This window comes from Eurosta solidaginis, chromosome 1 (assembly GCF_040869045.1).
Source record: "Eurosta solidaginis isolate ZX-2024a chromosome 1, ASM4086904v1, whole genome shotgun sequence".
NCBI classification, from domain to species: Eukaryota; Metazoa; Arthropoda; class Insecta; order Diptera; family Tephritidae; genus Eurosta; species Eurosta solidaginis.
The window spans coordinates 93,092,350-93,107,542 of NC_090319.1; positions in this window are offsets into that span (position 1 = coordinate 93,092,350).

Sequence of the window (15,193 nt, forward strand, 5' to 3'; positions counted from 1 at the left end):
CTTTTTTTCGTTGTGGGTTGTATAGCAGCACCAAATCTCCTTCCTGAAACCCTTCCGAATTAATTGCTTTATCGGACCTCGCTTTCATCTTGTCACTCATAATCTTTGCTCGTTGCCTTACCAGATCGTGTATCTCTCTCAGCTCTTCTTCTAAGACATCAGTGGATTTCTTGACATTCCTCTCTGCATCGGCATCTATCCCATACTTCAAATCAGCTGGCAGTCGAAGGTCATTGCCAAAAATTACCTTTGCGGGAGTTTGGCCCGTTGTGTCATGTACTGCCGATCGGTAGGCCATCAAGAATAATGATATGTGTGTATCCCAGTCCTTATGGTACTTGTCGACTACTTTCCTTAAATGCTCCTCCAATGTTCTATTGAAACGTTCCACCATACCATCGGACTGAGGATGCAATGCAGTTGTCCGTGTTTTTCGAATGCCCAACTTCTTGCACAGTTCTTGGAACACAGCTGGTACACCATACCTTGCAACCCATTCGTTTTTAACCACTTCTGCTACTGTTTCTGCTTCTTGGTTTGGGATTGGGTATACCTCTGGCCATTTACTGAAATAATCCATAACCACCAGTACGTATTTGTTTCCGCGGTTGCTAGTAGGAAATGGACCTGCGACATCCATGGCGATCCTTTCAAATGGTGCACCTGAAATATACTGCTTCATCTGGCCACGACTTCGGGTTTTGGGCCCTTTCGCTCTGTTGCATACCTCGCAATTGGCAATCCACTCGGTGACCGACTGACGGCAACCAACCCAATAGAATCTCTGCTTAATTTTCTCGAGTGTCTTCGTGATTCCAAGATGGCCTCCACTTGGACCATTGTGCAACTCGCTGAGCACGTCAGGAATCCTCTTTCTGGGAACAACTATAAGTTTCTTCTTGCACTGACCATCCTCACTCTCCCATACTCGATGCAAGCAACCGGATATCAATTCCAAACTGTTCCACTGTGCCCAATATGACTTCGCAATGGGACTCTCTGCTGACATATCCTCTCTGCTTGGTCTTTCGTTTCGTTCGAGCCCTTGCATAACATGTGACAGATCTGTATCTTCTAGCTGACACTTTCTTAGTTGTTCCTTGTCCCATTCATCCGTACACGTTATAGTCATTAGCCGGACATCTATAATGTCTTCTTTAGCCTCGGCCTTTGAACAGTGCTTGCATTCCAAACTACATGGCCTTCGTGACATTGCATCGGCATTTCCATGGGTACTACCTTTTCGATGCTCAATGGAAAAGTCATAGCTTTGAAGTCGCTCGATCCACCGTGCCAATTGTCCTTCCGGATTACGGAACTGCAGAAGCCATTTCAATGCTGCGTGATCTGTCCTGACATGGAATCGCTGGCCGTAGAGGTATTTGTTAAAATGTTTAATGCACTCTACCAATGCCAACAGCTCTCTCCGCGTAACACAGTAGTTCCTCTCTGGTTTTCCAATCGAACGGCTGTAATATGCAACTACCTTCTCCTGTCCATCGACCAGTTGTGATAAAACGCCTCCTATAGCATATCCACTTGCATCTGTATCTAGAATAAATGTTGCTCCTGGAATCGGATATGCTAATATTGGGGCAGTGCACAAACGCTCCTTCAATGTTTGGAAAGCCACTTCTTGCTCCTTCTTCCATTCAAAAGCTTTGTTTTTTCTTGTAAGCTCATGGAGGCTATGGGCTACGCTGGAAAAATTTGGTACAAATCGGCGGTAATATGTGCACAGCCCAAGAAAACTTCTCAATTCATGTAGATTCTGTGGTCTTGGCCAATCCTGTACAGCCTCTATTTTTTCGTTCGCAGTGCAGATGCCCTCTGTCGTTACCTTGTGACCCAAATAATTGACTTCCTTTTTAAACAGCGCACACTTTTTGCGACTTAACTTCAGACCAGCGCCAGCTATTCTCTGGAAAACTTCCTCCAAGTTCTTAAGATGTTCATCAAAGTTCTTGCCCAATACGATGATGTCGTCCAGGTACACCAAGCATGTTTTCCAATGTAGTCCTTTCAGTACCTGGTCCATGAGTCTCTCAAAAGTAGCTGGTGCATTACAAAGTCCAAAAGGCATCACTGTAAATTGCCAAAGACCATCACCGACACTGAAGGCTGTTTTCTCTTTATCTTCCTCCTTCACCTCCACTTGCCAGTAGCCGCTTTTCAAGTCCAGCGTGGAAAACCATTTCGTACCAGATAGCGAGTCCAGAGTGTCGTCAATTCTTGGCAATGGGTAGCTATCCTTTTTCGTTACGTCATTCAACTTCCGGTAGTCCACGCAAAACCTCATTTTTCCATCCTTCTTTTTTACAAGTACTACCGGTGAGCTCCAGGGACTAGCTGATGGTTCGATGACGCCGCTGTCGCTCATTTCTTGTATAATTTGACTCACAACTTCCCGCTTCGCCAGTGGAACACTACGTGGAGCTTGACGGATCGGCCTCGCATCTCCAGTGTCAATTTGGTGTTTCACAACGTTGGTGCGGCCTGGTTTAGAACCATCCTGGTCAAATATGTTCGCGTACTTTAGGAGCAGTTGTTTTGCCTTACTCTGATATGCTTCCTCTAGCCCCTGCGTCCATGCCGTGATGTCATTTGAAAGATTAGTATTACTAGTTGAAACGTGTTCCTGGAGCTGTTCACAGTTAATAACTACTTCAGCCTCTTGGCATCTTCCCAAAATAGCTCCTTTAGTCAGTTTGAGTGGTGAATTGAACTCATTGAGTACTCTTACTGGAATACGTCCATCTTGTTTTGTAATAGCCAGGGTTTTTCCTACAAGTATGTTCAGTGCTGATTTGTTTGCTGCTTCGACAACCAACAATTTGTTTGTCCCACAATCTCCATCAACCTTTGCCCAGATGACTGCTTCGGATTTTGGTGGTATTCGCTGACTCTCTTCCACCAGCACTCGTTTACTGCTGTAGCCTCTCTCGTAGCTGAAATTAAGTGGTACATCCATGTTCTTATATCGCATCGTCTTGCTTTGCATGTCGATCTTGATGCCCTGGTCTATTAAGAAGTCCACTCCAATTATGATTTCATCAACAATCTCTGCCACTATAAAATTGTGTACTACCGTGACGTTCCCAATTGCGACTTCACATGATACTTCTCCTAGAACCGTGCTGTCTTCTCCAGTGGCTGTACGCAATCTTGCTCCATGCAATGGTGTTATCTTCTTGTTGATTAAATCCGCTCGAATGATGGAATGAGATGCACCCGTATCTACAGTCAGTAAACGTTCCTTTCCATCCACATGTCCTCCGACAGTAAGATTATTCGATCTTCTTCCAATCTGCGAGATAGAGATTATGGGGCATTCAATTGCGGGAGCCAGCTGTCGCCCCTTGCGGCTGACTCGATTTAGTTTAACGATAGAGTGGTCTTGGAGATTTGCTCACCACCTTCTGCTCTGCGTTTACGACCACCCACATTGTTGGAGCTTTTTGGACCGCTGCTGCAATGTCGTGCAATATGGCCTGGGTTGCCGCACTTGAAACATTTAATAACTCCGGCATTTTTCTGTTGTGATCCCTTCAGTGCTTCCAAAATTGTGTCTACCCAATCTGGTCTTTCCACTTCCACACGATGAGCTTTGTATGCTGGTTTACTCAATAGTGAGGCCGTTTCCTGGGTCAATGCATGTGATACCGTTTCAGCAAATGTCAGCTTTGGGTTTGCGTATGTAGCTCGCTTCGTTTCCACGTCCCGTATGCCATTTATGAAACTCTGGATTTTTACCCTCTCGGTGTATTCCACGGGTGCGTCCGCATTTGCGAGATGAGCTAACCTTTCAACATCCGAGGCAAACTCCTGCAAAGTCTCATTCGCTCTTTGGTGACGGTTTTGCAACTCAATTTGGAATATTTGTTTCCTATGCTCGCTTCCATAACGTCGTTCTACAGCAGCCATCAATGTTTCATAACTGTTCCGTTCATACTCTGGAATCGTCTGTAAGATTTCCGCGGCAGGACCTTTCAGTGCCACGAACAGAGCTGCAACTTCATCTTCAGCATTCCATTGGTTCACTGCTGCGGTCTTCTCAAACTGTAGCTTAAAGACCTGAAAAGGAACAGAACCGTCAAAGGATGGTGGCTTTACCTTTGGATTACTCGCTGAAGCAGCCGGCCGATTAAGTTGCAATTCCTGTATACGACCTCTCAACGCATCCACCTCTGCCTCGAATTTTTCTTCAAACTGCGTTATTTTCTCGTCCATACGCGCTTCGAGTTTTGATGATATACGCGCCTCTTGTTCTTTCAGTTGTGTTTCCATCTTTGATGTAATCTGTGTCGACATTTCTGAAATACGTGTCTCATGTGATTCCAGCTGGGATGCCATATATGTCTTCTGCTCTTCCAATTGTGATGTTATACGAGTTTCCTGCGATTCCAGTTGGGATATCATATACGTCTTCTGTTCTTCCATCTTCGATGTTATTCGTGTCTCTTGGGATTCCATCTGTGATGACATATACGTTTTCTGTTCTTCCAATTGTGATGTTACTTGCGACGCCATTTCTGTTACTGTCGATGTTTGAGCAGCTATTGCAGCCAATATCATGTTGAAGTCTGTACTGGTAACCGTCTGCGATGTTTCGTTTTTCTCTTCAATTTTTGTTGTCTCCTCGCCATCAAGATGAAAGACATACTCTTCCACATCAATTCCTTCTGCTTCCATTGCCTCTCGTAGCCGTGCCTGAAGTTCGAGTTTAACGCCGCTTGTATTCAACCCACGGCTATCCAACTCCTTCTTCAGTTGCGGGATCTTCAATTCACTTAACTTTGCCATGTCCAAGTTTATTCGAAGTCTTCGGAATTTATTCAACAATTCCTCTTCTGACACCAATTGTAACGAATTTACTTGCAAATCTTCTTATTTGTCCTTTTGCTAGGTTCGTATCGCTAAACTGTTGAATAAATAACTCCAATATTGAACAATGGAAAAATGGCCTTTATTATAGTACTTCACAATAACACTCAAACTGTGCAACGAATAGCTTAATAACCAAACTGATAGCTCAAATGAAACTCCACTAACCAAAATAATACTGCTATTGCTCGCTAGATATCGTCTTAGTCGTAACTGCTGATCAACTCAAATCAAACTGAATTACTTCTTACTCGCCTGCATCGCTTTTATAGTTTACGCTGCATACTTCTAGGCTCTTCGATTTCCAGAAGTTACTAGTTGTTTCGGCTACAAAATCGCCAGTCACAACTACGTGCATCTTATTGCTCTCTCTTGTGACAACTCAGATAAGGTATATGCATGTGTTTGTAGTTTACAGTCTCCCGCACACACATAAGCGTATAAGTAAATTCATCGGTGTGTGACATCTCATCTCTCGCTGCCTTGTATGTAAATGTTGCTCGTCGGAATGTGTACATATGTGTAGACGCAATTATTGATTCGTTTATGTAGATACATAATGATTGAATTATTGATGTGCATTCACGTCACTGCTTAGATCGGCTTAGAGCTGGCAGCACTCCTTAGTTTTGCTAATATTCGTAACAATATGTATACGCAGCTGAGAAGCAATGCACAAACACATGCAGATATCTTATCTGAGATGCTCCCAAAAGTATGCAATTGTAATTGTGGAAGTGTCGCGCACAAATACACGCATATGGGAAGCTATATACGTGCATCTGTAGTTATAATTATATGGCGGTAACTAAGTAAATTCTGGAAGCGCCTAGAAGATGCCACGAGGAAATCACAGAGTATAAAAGCACCAGCGGTAGAGGCGCTGCAATCAGTTTTCAGTTAAGCACCCTATCTGTCGGGCAATATATTAGTTTCATTTGAGCTATCACTCAGTTTGGTTATTAAGCAAGCTATTCGTTGCAAAGTATAAGTGTTATTGTGAAGTACTTTAATAAAGACCATTTTTCCATTATTCAATATTGGAGTTATTTATTCAACAGTTTAGCGATACGAACGTTGGCAGAAGATTGAAAATAAGGGAAATTGCAGTAAATTCGTTACAATTGGTGTCAGAAGAGGAACTGTTGAATAAATTCCGAAGACTTCGAATACAACTTGGACATGCCAAAGTTAAGTGAATTGAAGATCCAGCAACTGAAGAAGGAGTTGGAGAGCCGTAGATTGCATACAACCGGCATTATACTAGAACTTCAGGAACGACTACGACAGGCAATTGAATTAGAAGGAATTGACGTGGAGGAGTATGACTTTCATCTTGATGTCGAGGAAACAACAAAAATGGAAGAGACAGTCACGCAGACAGTTACCAGCACAAACTTGAACATAATTTTGGCTGCAATATCTGCTCAAACATCGACAGTGGCTTCTCAACTGGAATCGCAAAAGTCAGATAAAACATCTCAACTGGCATCTCAATTGGAAGAGAAAAAGACAGATATAACATCTCAACTGGCATCTCAACTGGAAGAACAAAAGACAAGTATAGCATCCCAACTGGAATCACAGGAGACACGTATAACATCTAAGATGGAAACACAGTTAGAAGAACAGAAGACATATATGGCTGAGCAGTTGAAAGTACAAGAATCTCGCATATCTTCGCAACCGTCAGAACAGGAAGCAAGGGTGTCATCAAAACTGGAAGCGCAGTATGCAAAAATCGCTCAATTTCAGGCAGAGGTCGATGATTTGAAAGGTCGTATGGAGCAGTTACAACTAAATCGCCCAGCTGTTTCAGCAAGCAACTCGAAGGTAAAGACACCATCCTTTGACGGTTCTGTTCCTTTCCAGGTCTTCAAGCTACAGTTTGAGAGGACCGCAGCAGTGAACAACTTGAATGCGGAAGATAAAGTTGCTGCACTATTCGTGGCATTTAAGGGGCCAGCAGCAGAAATCCTACAGACGATTCCCGAAGGAGAGCGGAACAACTATGAAGCATTGATGGCTGCTGTAGAACGACGTTATGGAAGCGAGCATAGAAAACAGATATTCCAAATTGAGTTGCAAAACCGCTACCAAAAAGCAAATGATACATTGCAGGAGTTTGCTTAAGATATCGAAAGATTGGCTCATCTTGCAAATGCGGACGCACCTATGGAATACACTGAAGGGGTAAAAATCCAGAGCTTCATAAATGGCATACGAGATGTGGAAACGAAGCGGGCTAAATATGCGAATCCAAAATTAACATTTGCTGAAACGGTAGCACATGCTCTAGTTCACGAAACAGTGACGCTTCTGTGTAAGCCAGTTTTCAAAGCACGCCGTGTGGAAGTAGAAAGGCCAGAGTGGGTGGACGCAATATTGGAGGCGCTGAAAGGATCGCAAAAGCGGAGTGAAAGAGTTATCAAATGCTTCAAATGCGGGAAGCCCGGTCACATTGAACGTCATTGCGATCTTGATCCTAGTGGTTTCAACAGCATGGGTGGTCTTAATAACAAAGCTGAAGGGGATAAGCAAGAGGTATTGAATGTCCTGTGATATCTGTGTCACAAATTGGAAGGAAATCAAGCAGTCTTACCGTCAGAGCGAATGTGGATGGCAAGGAGCGTGTACTGACTGTAGATACGGGCGCATCTCATTCCTTAATCCGATCTGACTTGGTCAACAGGAGAGTAAAACCGTAACCTGGAGCAAGGTTGCGTACGGTCACTGGCGAGTATAACCAAGTCCAAGGAGAAGTGGTATGTGAGGTATTAATTGGAAAGGTCATAGTTCTACACAGATTCATTGTGGCGGAGATTGTTGATGAAGTCATATTGGGAGTGGACTTCTTAGTTGGCCATGACATCAGGATCGATATGCGGAGAAAGATTATGCGCTATAAGAACCAGGATATACCACTTAACTTTAGTTTGGAAAAAGGGTTCAGCAGTAATCGAGTACTGGTGGAGAAGAGTCGACAAAGGACACGAAAGTCAAAGGTGAAGGTTGATGGAACGAATGGGCCAAACAAAGCAAAATCAAAGATACCTGCGAGAGAAACACTGGCATTAACAAACCCTAATGTACGCACTAAAACGACTGAAAGAATTTTCCAGAAAGGATGCAAGGGGGGTTTCGAGCCAGCGCGCACTTCTGTTGGGAAACTTCGGAACGATTCTGAGTATGTGAAGCCAATCCGTCAAGAGCAAGCTCTACAAAGTAGTTCATTGGCCAAACAACAGAGTGCAAGGGAACGATCAAGGATAATGAGTAGTAAGATGAAACGCAGGTACGATGAGAACAATAATTCGGAAGGTTCCTTGGCGGGAGATTTGGTATTGTTATACAACCCTCACCGGCGGAAAGGTGTTCCATCCAAATTTAGGTACAGCTGGGAAGGCCCGTACAAAGTTGTGAAGAAGATCAGTGATACCATCTACCGCATACAAACCACTGAGAAACCACGGAGTAGAAGAAAGGTACATTTGGAGATGCTAGCGGCGTTTAGATCGGGAGATTTGTCTGATAGGGACGATCAGACTTAGGTGGAGGGCAGTGTGACGAATATGAGTGACACTAAGTGATTCTCACATCCCTAGTCTGATGCTAAGTAAATGAAGTCACAACAACAATAAAGCAGACAGTCACTTGTATCTACATAAACGAATCAATCATTATGTCTACACATATGTACGTATACGCAGCTGAGAAGCAATGCACAAACACATGCAGATATCTTATCTGAGATGCTCCCACAAGTATGCAATTGTAATTGTGGAAGTGTCGCGCACAAATACACGTATATGGGAAGCTATATACGTGCATCTGTAGTTATATTTATATGGCGGTAACTAAGTAAATTCTGGAAGCGCCTAGAAGATGCCACGAGGAAATCACAGAGTATAAAAGCACCAGCGGTAGAGGTGCTGCAATCAGTTTTCACTTAAGCACGCTATCTGTCGGATAATATGTCAGTTTCATTTGAGCTATCAACCAGTTTGGTTATTAAGCAAGCTGTTCGTTGCAAAGTATAAGTGTTATTGTGAAGTACTTTAATAAAGGCCATTTTTCCATTATTCAATATTGGAGTTATTTGTTCAACAGTTTAGCGATACGAACGTTGGCAGAAGATTGCAAATAAGGGAAATTGCAGTAAATTCGTTACAATATGTTAAGAAACTCTTCCCTACCCACGAAATAAGGGCTGATAAACCGTCAACATTTACCTCAGCAAAGTCACAACTAGAGTATGAGGCTTAAAAAACAATTAGTCCCCACGCCCAGATCGAATCCCGGCAGAAGCCATGAAAAATGCGCATAACGCATGTCTAAGCGGACGGATTGTGGAAAAGACAGCAGCTAGTGTTAATTGGAAAATGCGAGGTGGATCCGAATACGCCATCAGCCATACCGGCCATTATGCATGCTAAATAAAGCTGGACAACCTTTTGAAAGGATCCTAAAACCACATAGCGTAAACATCTCAGCAGCAAGCTGGAGCGCTTACAACCAGGCAACATAGCTTCAGGCCTGGAAAATTCACCTTAGGCGCAAACTAAGACGCGCTTACAAGCGTAGAAACAGCATAGCGTGGTAATGCCATATCCAAAGGAGTTGTCGTTCTTGCAACTTTAGACGTAAGAAACACTTTTCGCGGCACCTGATATGTTGAGCAGCGAGTCCAAAACCTATTTTACCTAAAGCGCGCCATGAGACTTTAGGGGTACGCGCATTATGAAAGTCACACGCGTAGCAGCTCCCTGTGGAACGTCAGTTACAATTAAATTTGAATCTTGAAATGCAACATTGCCGCAGTCATTATACACCGAAACACAGAAGAATAATGCATACAGCTCAATGAGGTCAAGATACGCACAAAGCAGTGGCTAGACTCACGCAGACTCCAGAAAAAAACAGAGTACTGCTATCATAAAAGTTCTGAAACCTTATCTGGCAATACACCATCAAGCAAAGTTAGTAACTTCGGAGGAAGAATTGCTGCAGCCTACTAACATCTGTAACGCGAACAACAACTCTGAGAATAGCCTCCGCATATCGCACTGTATCAGTACCATCGGTACAAATGATTACCGGAACAATCTCCATTGCACTATTAGAAGAAGTTTATGAGAAGAAAAACGCAGACGGATGGAGAAAGCATGAAAATCGTTAGCAAATAAAGTTAGAGTTGGAAGTTGTAATCACCCGGTGAGCGTCACAGTGAACCTTGTTCCCCACAATCAAGGCTTCATGGTATTACGAATAGGGCAGAACGAGTTGCTCTGGAATTATGTATTTCTTTGGACGCTGCACAGATTTGGTTATCATTCGCAATATCTGACACATAGCTTAAGTCCCCCGATCGCTTAATCAGCTGCAATGATTGTAGCTAATTACTCTTCTTGGGAGGTTCGCCACCTTGGACGGATATCGTTGTACTACATGACCGCTGAACATTTCTGCAATCTGCGGTTATTACGAATAGGGCAGAACGAGTTGCTCTTGAATTATGCATTTCTTTGGACGCTGCACAGATTTGGTTATCATTCGCAATGTCTGACACATAGCTTAAGTCCCCCGATCGCTTAATCAGCTGCAATGATTGTAGCTAATTACTTTTCTTGGGAGGTTCTCCACCTTGGACGGATATCGTTGTATTACATGACCGCTGAACATTTCTGCAATCTGCGGTTATTACCATTCTGGTTTGCTTTTGCTAAGCTTTCTTGAGAGGTCTACCCAAATATTTTGCGATGTTCAGATCTTCTCGTATGAATCGATACGGTATTTTCGTATATAGGCATCCAAGGCTTGAACTTTAGAATTTAATTGTCATCTACGCAGATCTAGTCTTATGGTACCGAAAAGAACTTGGAAGGGGGAAGAAGACTGTGGACTACGACAGAGTTTAAGGGATTAAAGAGGTTGATATGCGCTGTTCACAGCTTCCGCAACCCAATTGCCAACCTCACCTAAGAGGGCGCATCATGTTGTATATTTAGAAGGCGAGGCTCCGGCTACCACAAGTTCGTCATGGAACGAGGGGTAGAGGTCGGCATTGCCTTGAAGGTTCAATGTAGTCATATTAAATCGCTCCCGAGAAGGTCGGATTTATATCCGGAAAAGTATTGTAACGAATTTTGGGAAATTCTGCTTATTTGAAACCTTTTGCTAACGTTCGAATGGCTAAACTGATGAATAAATCTCTCCAATATTTAGTATTGCAAACTGGTCTTTATTTAGATTACTTTGGGAGTCGTACTTTACAATTAAGCTTCACAGCCAATAGCGGGCTTAAATCAAAACTGATTAGTTATTACTCAGCTTGCGCTGCTTTTATATGCTCGGTTTCCTCGTTAACCCATTTCTCCTAAAGTCTAGTAATTTCCCGAACAGTTGTAGCTCATGCTTGGTTAGTTACCAGCTATATAAGTACATGTATATTTGTAGTTTATAGCCATATGCGTGTGTATGTGTGAGCAACTACTTCGGCTGATGACTACATCTGTGTGTGTGAGATAGCTCTTCGTCGCCCTCTACATAAGTGCTGCTAGCTTTGATGTGTTGCGTGATTATTAACTAAGAACTTAGTGATGCTAGTATTCGTCACAGTATCAAATGCTGGACCTATTTTTGCAAATTTTGATTTGGTTCAACGTTTTCTGATCAAAGACACCGTTTCGCTCTCTGAAAGCCGAAGACAGTAAAATCAGGAAGAACACGAAGTAGCCCCTTGTCTTTCTGGTAGATTGAGTCACTTTGTAATCAATTAACGTGAACCCAGGAAAAAACTCGGATGAAGCTGGAGTGAAAAAGACTGCAAGCTCTTAGATATATTTCAGATTGAATCAATAAAAAGACCGATAACCTCCTGAGTATACATGCACAAAAGCCACTGAAAAGAAAATTACCTAAGCACCAACAGCGCCGACGCGTGCAATCAACAAAATTCAGATTAACGTTTTCAAATGCCAATTGCAGTACAAAATCCTGACTACACGTGTAGTTGTGCATATGTTTATGAATATGATGTAAATAATATTGGTAAATAAGTTTTATGATTAACTCTATCAGACACATAATATTATGTTCATAAGAATCCTTTTTCTTTTGTCCACAAGTTTGCAAAAGATCACTCGATAAAATGCTGCAATGTAAGACAAATTGAAGTAAACAAAAGTAATATTTACCGAAACCCAGCGCTCCGACCGAGCTTGACATCATCCCTGGCAGGACTGAATACAGTGTGCCGGCTTCTCTCATGTTGCCACAATCCCTACTCATATTATCTCAAAGGAAGAATGAAGTGGATACCTAATATGGGACGGGGGTTATTGTTCTTGTTGTTGTAGCAGTGCTTCGCCCCACCTAACAGCTGCGACCGATCACAAATTGTCATCAATATCCTGTAACGGGAGTCCAAGGAAACTTGCTGTTTCAACAGGGGTGGACCATAATGAAAGGGGTGTTAGAGGCGTTGGTTCCACATTGCAATTAAAGAGATGGTTGGTGTCATGTGGGGACACATTGCAAGCGTGGCATACATTTTGTATGTCGGGGTTGATTCTGAATAGGTAAGAGTTTAACCTGTTACAGTATCCAGAACGAAGTTGAGCTAGAGTGACTAGCGTTTCCCTGGGGAGTATGCGTTCCTCTTCCGCAAGTTTTGGGTACTGTTCTTTGAGTACTGGATTCACCGGGCAATGCCTGACATAAAGGTCCGACGCCTGTTTGTTCACCAAGGGCCTGTTTGTGTTTTTGCTTCATACGGCTGAGTTCTCAGGTGCCTTATTTCCTCAAAATGCTTACGGAGATGACTCCTTAAGCCCCTAGGCGGTGTTAGCTCATCAATCAGATGTCTTTTGGGATGCCCGGGTTTCTGGGTATTCAACAGGAACTGTTTGGTTAGCATCTCATTTCTCTCCCTGATGGGGAGTATTCTCGTCCATTATGTAGATGACGTTCTGGGGACATAAGAAGACAGCCCGTGGCGATTCTGAGAGCAGTATTTTGGCAGGCCTGTAGCTTCTTCCAGTGGGTAGTTTTTAGGCTTGGCGACCATATAGGGGACGCATAGCATGCAATCGGCTGGCCAATTGCTTTGTATGTGGTAATGAGCGTTTCTTTGTCTTTTCCCCAAGTACTGCCAACAAGGGATTTGAGGATTTTATTACGGCTCTGGAGTTTCGGAACAATTGCGGCTGCTTGCTCACCAAAATCTAGATCTTGATTAAACGCCACACCCAAGATTTTGGGGTGTAAGACAGTCGGTAGCGTAGTGCCATCGACGTGGATGTTCAAAATGGTCGACATTTGGGACGTCTATGTTGTAAATAAGGTCGCAGAGGATTTGGTCGGTGATAATGCCAGGTTTCGCGAGGCGAAAAAACTGGAGATCAGGGAGGTAGCCGTTTATTCTGTTGCAAAGCTGATCGATCTGTGGGCCTGGGCCTGTGGCCATTATTGTGCAGTAATCGGCGTAGAAAATGATAGTAACTCCTTCTGGTGGCGAAGGTAGCTTAGATATGTAGAAATTAAACAAAAGTGGGATAGGACACCACCCTGTGCCACCCCTTGTTTAATTCTTCTTGGGTTTGATGTTTCGTTTCTAAATTGCACCGATGCCTGCCGACTACCCAGATAATTTGCGGGCCACATTTTAAAACATGGGGGAAGGGTAGACCATTCAAGGTTTTGCAGTAATGTGTCATGGATGACCGTATCAAAAGCTGTTGATAGGTCTAGCGCAACGAGTACTGTTCTATGGTGGGGGTTTCGATTTAACCGCAATTTATCTGGGTGCTAATGGCATTTAGCGCGGTGGTGGTGCTATGGAGTTTTCTGAAGCCATGCTGATGACAGGCTAGCTGCAAATTTGCTTTGAAGTAGGGGAGCAAAATGGCTTCAAGCGTCTTGGCTACTGGCGATAGGAGAGATATCGGGCGATACGACTCTCCTGGCTGGTTTCCCAGGCTTTAGTAGTGGGACCACCTTGGTCATTTTCCATTTTTCGGGTATGACAAAGGTGGAAAGAGACAGGTTGAAGACATTTGCTAAATATTTGAAACCCTCTTTCCCTAGGATTTTAAGCATCGGCATGGCTATTCCGTCTGGGCCCACTGCTTTGGATGGTTTAGCATGACCGATGTCATCCTCAACCTCTTTGGCGGTGATGGTAATTGGTGACGCGCTGAATTTATGTTTATGTGCGTGTCTGTTGGCCCTCCGTCTAGCTTTGTCGACCGTAGAATGCATTATATATTGTCGGCAGAAAGCGCTCGCGCATTTTTTCGCATCCGACAGCACTTTATCGCCAAAGGCGATGGAAGCTTTGTCATTGTGCCTAGACGGATTCGATAGGGACTTTACGTGTTCATCCACAAGCAATCTGATGCGTTGGTTTATATCCCTTCTTTGGGGGTTGCCGGGATCGAGCTGTCTTATAAGGCCACGTTCTCTCGCTAAATTTGCGGCCTTCGCAGGGAAGTGGGGCCGAATTTCCGGAATTCTACCGGCGGGAATGAAACGGGCCGAGGCGGATTCAATGACCTTGCGGAAAGCACGCTCCCCTTGGTGGGCATCAGTCGGGATAGGGAGGCCAGCAAAGCGGTTGTCTGTAAAGGAATTGTATTCGTCCCACTTTCCTTCTTTAAAGTTTATGAAAGTGCGTTTTTCTGTGACAATGAAGTCGGCGGAACGCTCGAGCGCAATAAGTATAGGCAGGCGGTCGGATGCCGATGTTACCAGCGGCTGCCAGTTGACGCAGTTTACGAGTTCTGCGCGCACGATTGAAATATCCGGCGAACTGTGACAACTTCCTACCATACGTGTGGGGGCCTCTCCGTTTATTGTGCAGAACGTTGTTTCTTCTATTTGATCCGCCAACATCTCACCCCTACTATCCGCCCGAAAGTAGATAATGATGGGCATTGAAATCGCCTAAGATAATGCGGTTGTTGCCAGTGAGTAAGGCGCTGATATTAGGGCGGTTTCCACTGGAGCAACAGGTGGCAGGAGGGATGAAGATGTTGATGATTTATAGGTTTGCATCGCCTGACCCAACAGATAAGCCTTGACATTCTAAGACACTGTCCCTGCGGTCGATGCCGGGATCAAATATATGACATAGCATAGAGTGGTGTATGATAAACGCGAGCCCGTTCCATTTCCGCTCTCGCGATCTTTTCTGTGGACATTATACCCAGAACAGTTCTGCAGTGCAGATCTTGCTGTGAATGTAGTCTCTTGAATCACAGCAATGCGGATCACAACATCCTTGAAATCGACTATCTCCGTGATCTTC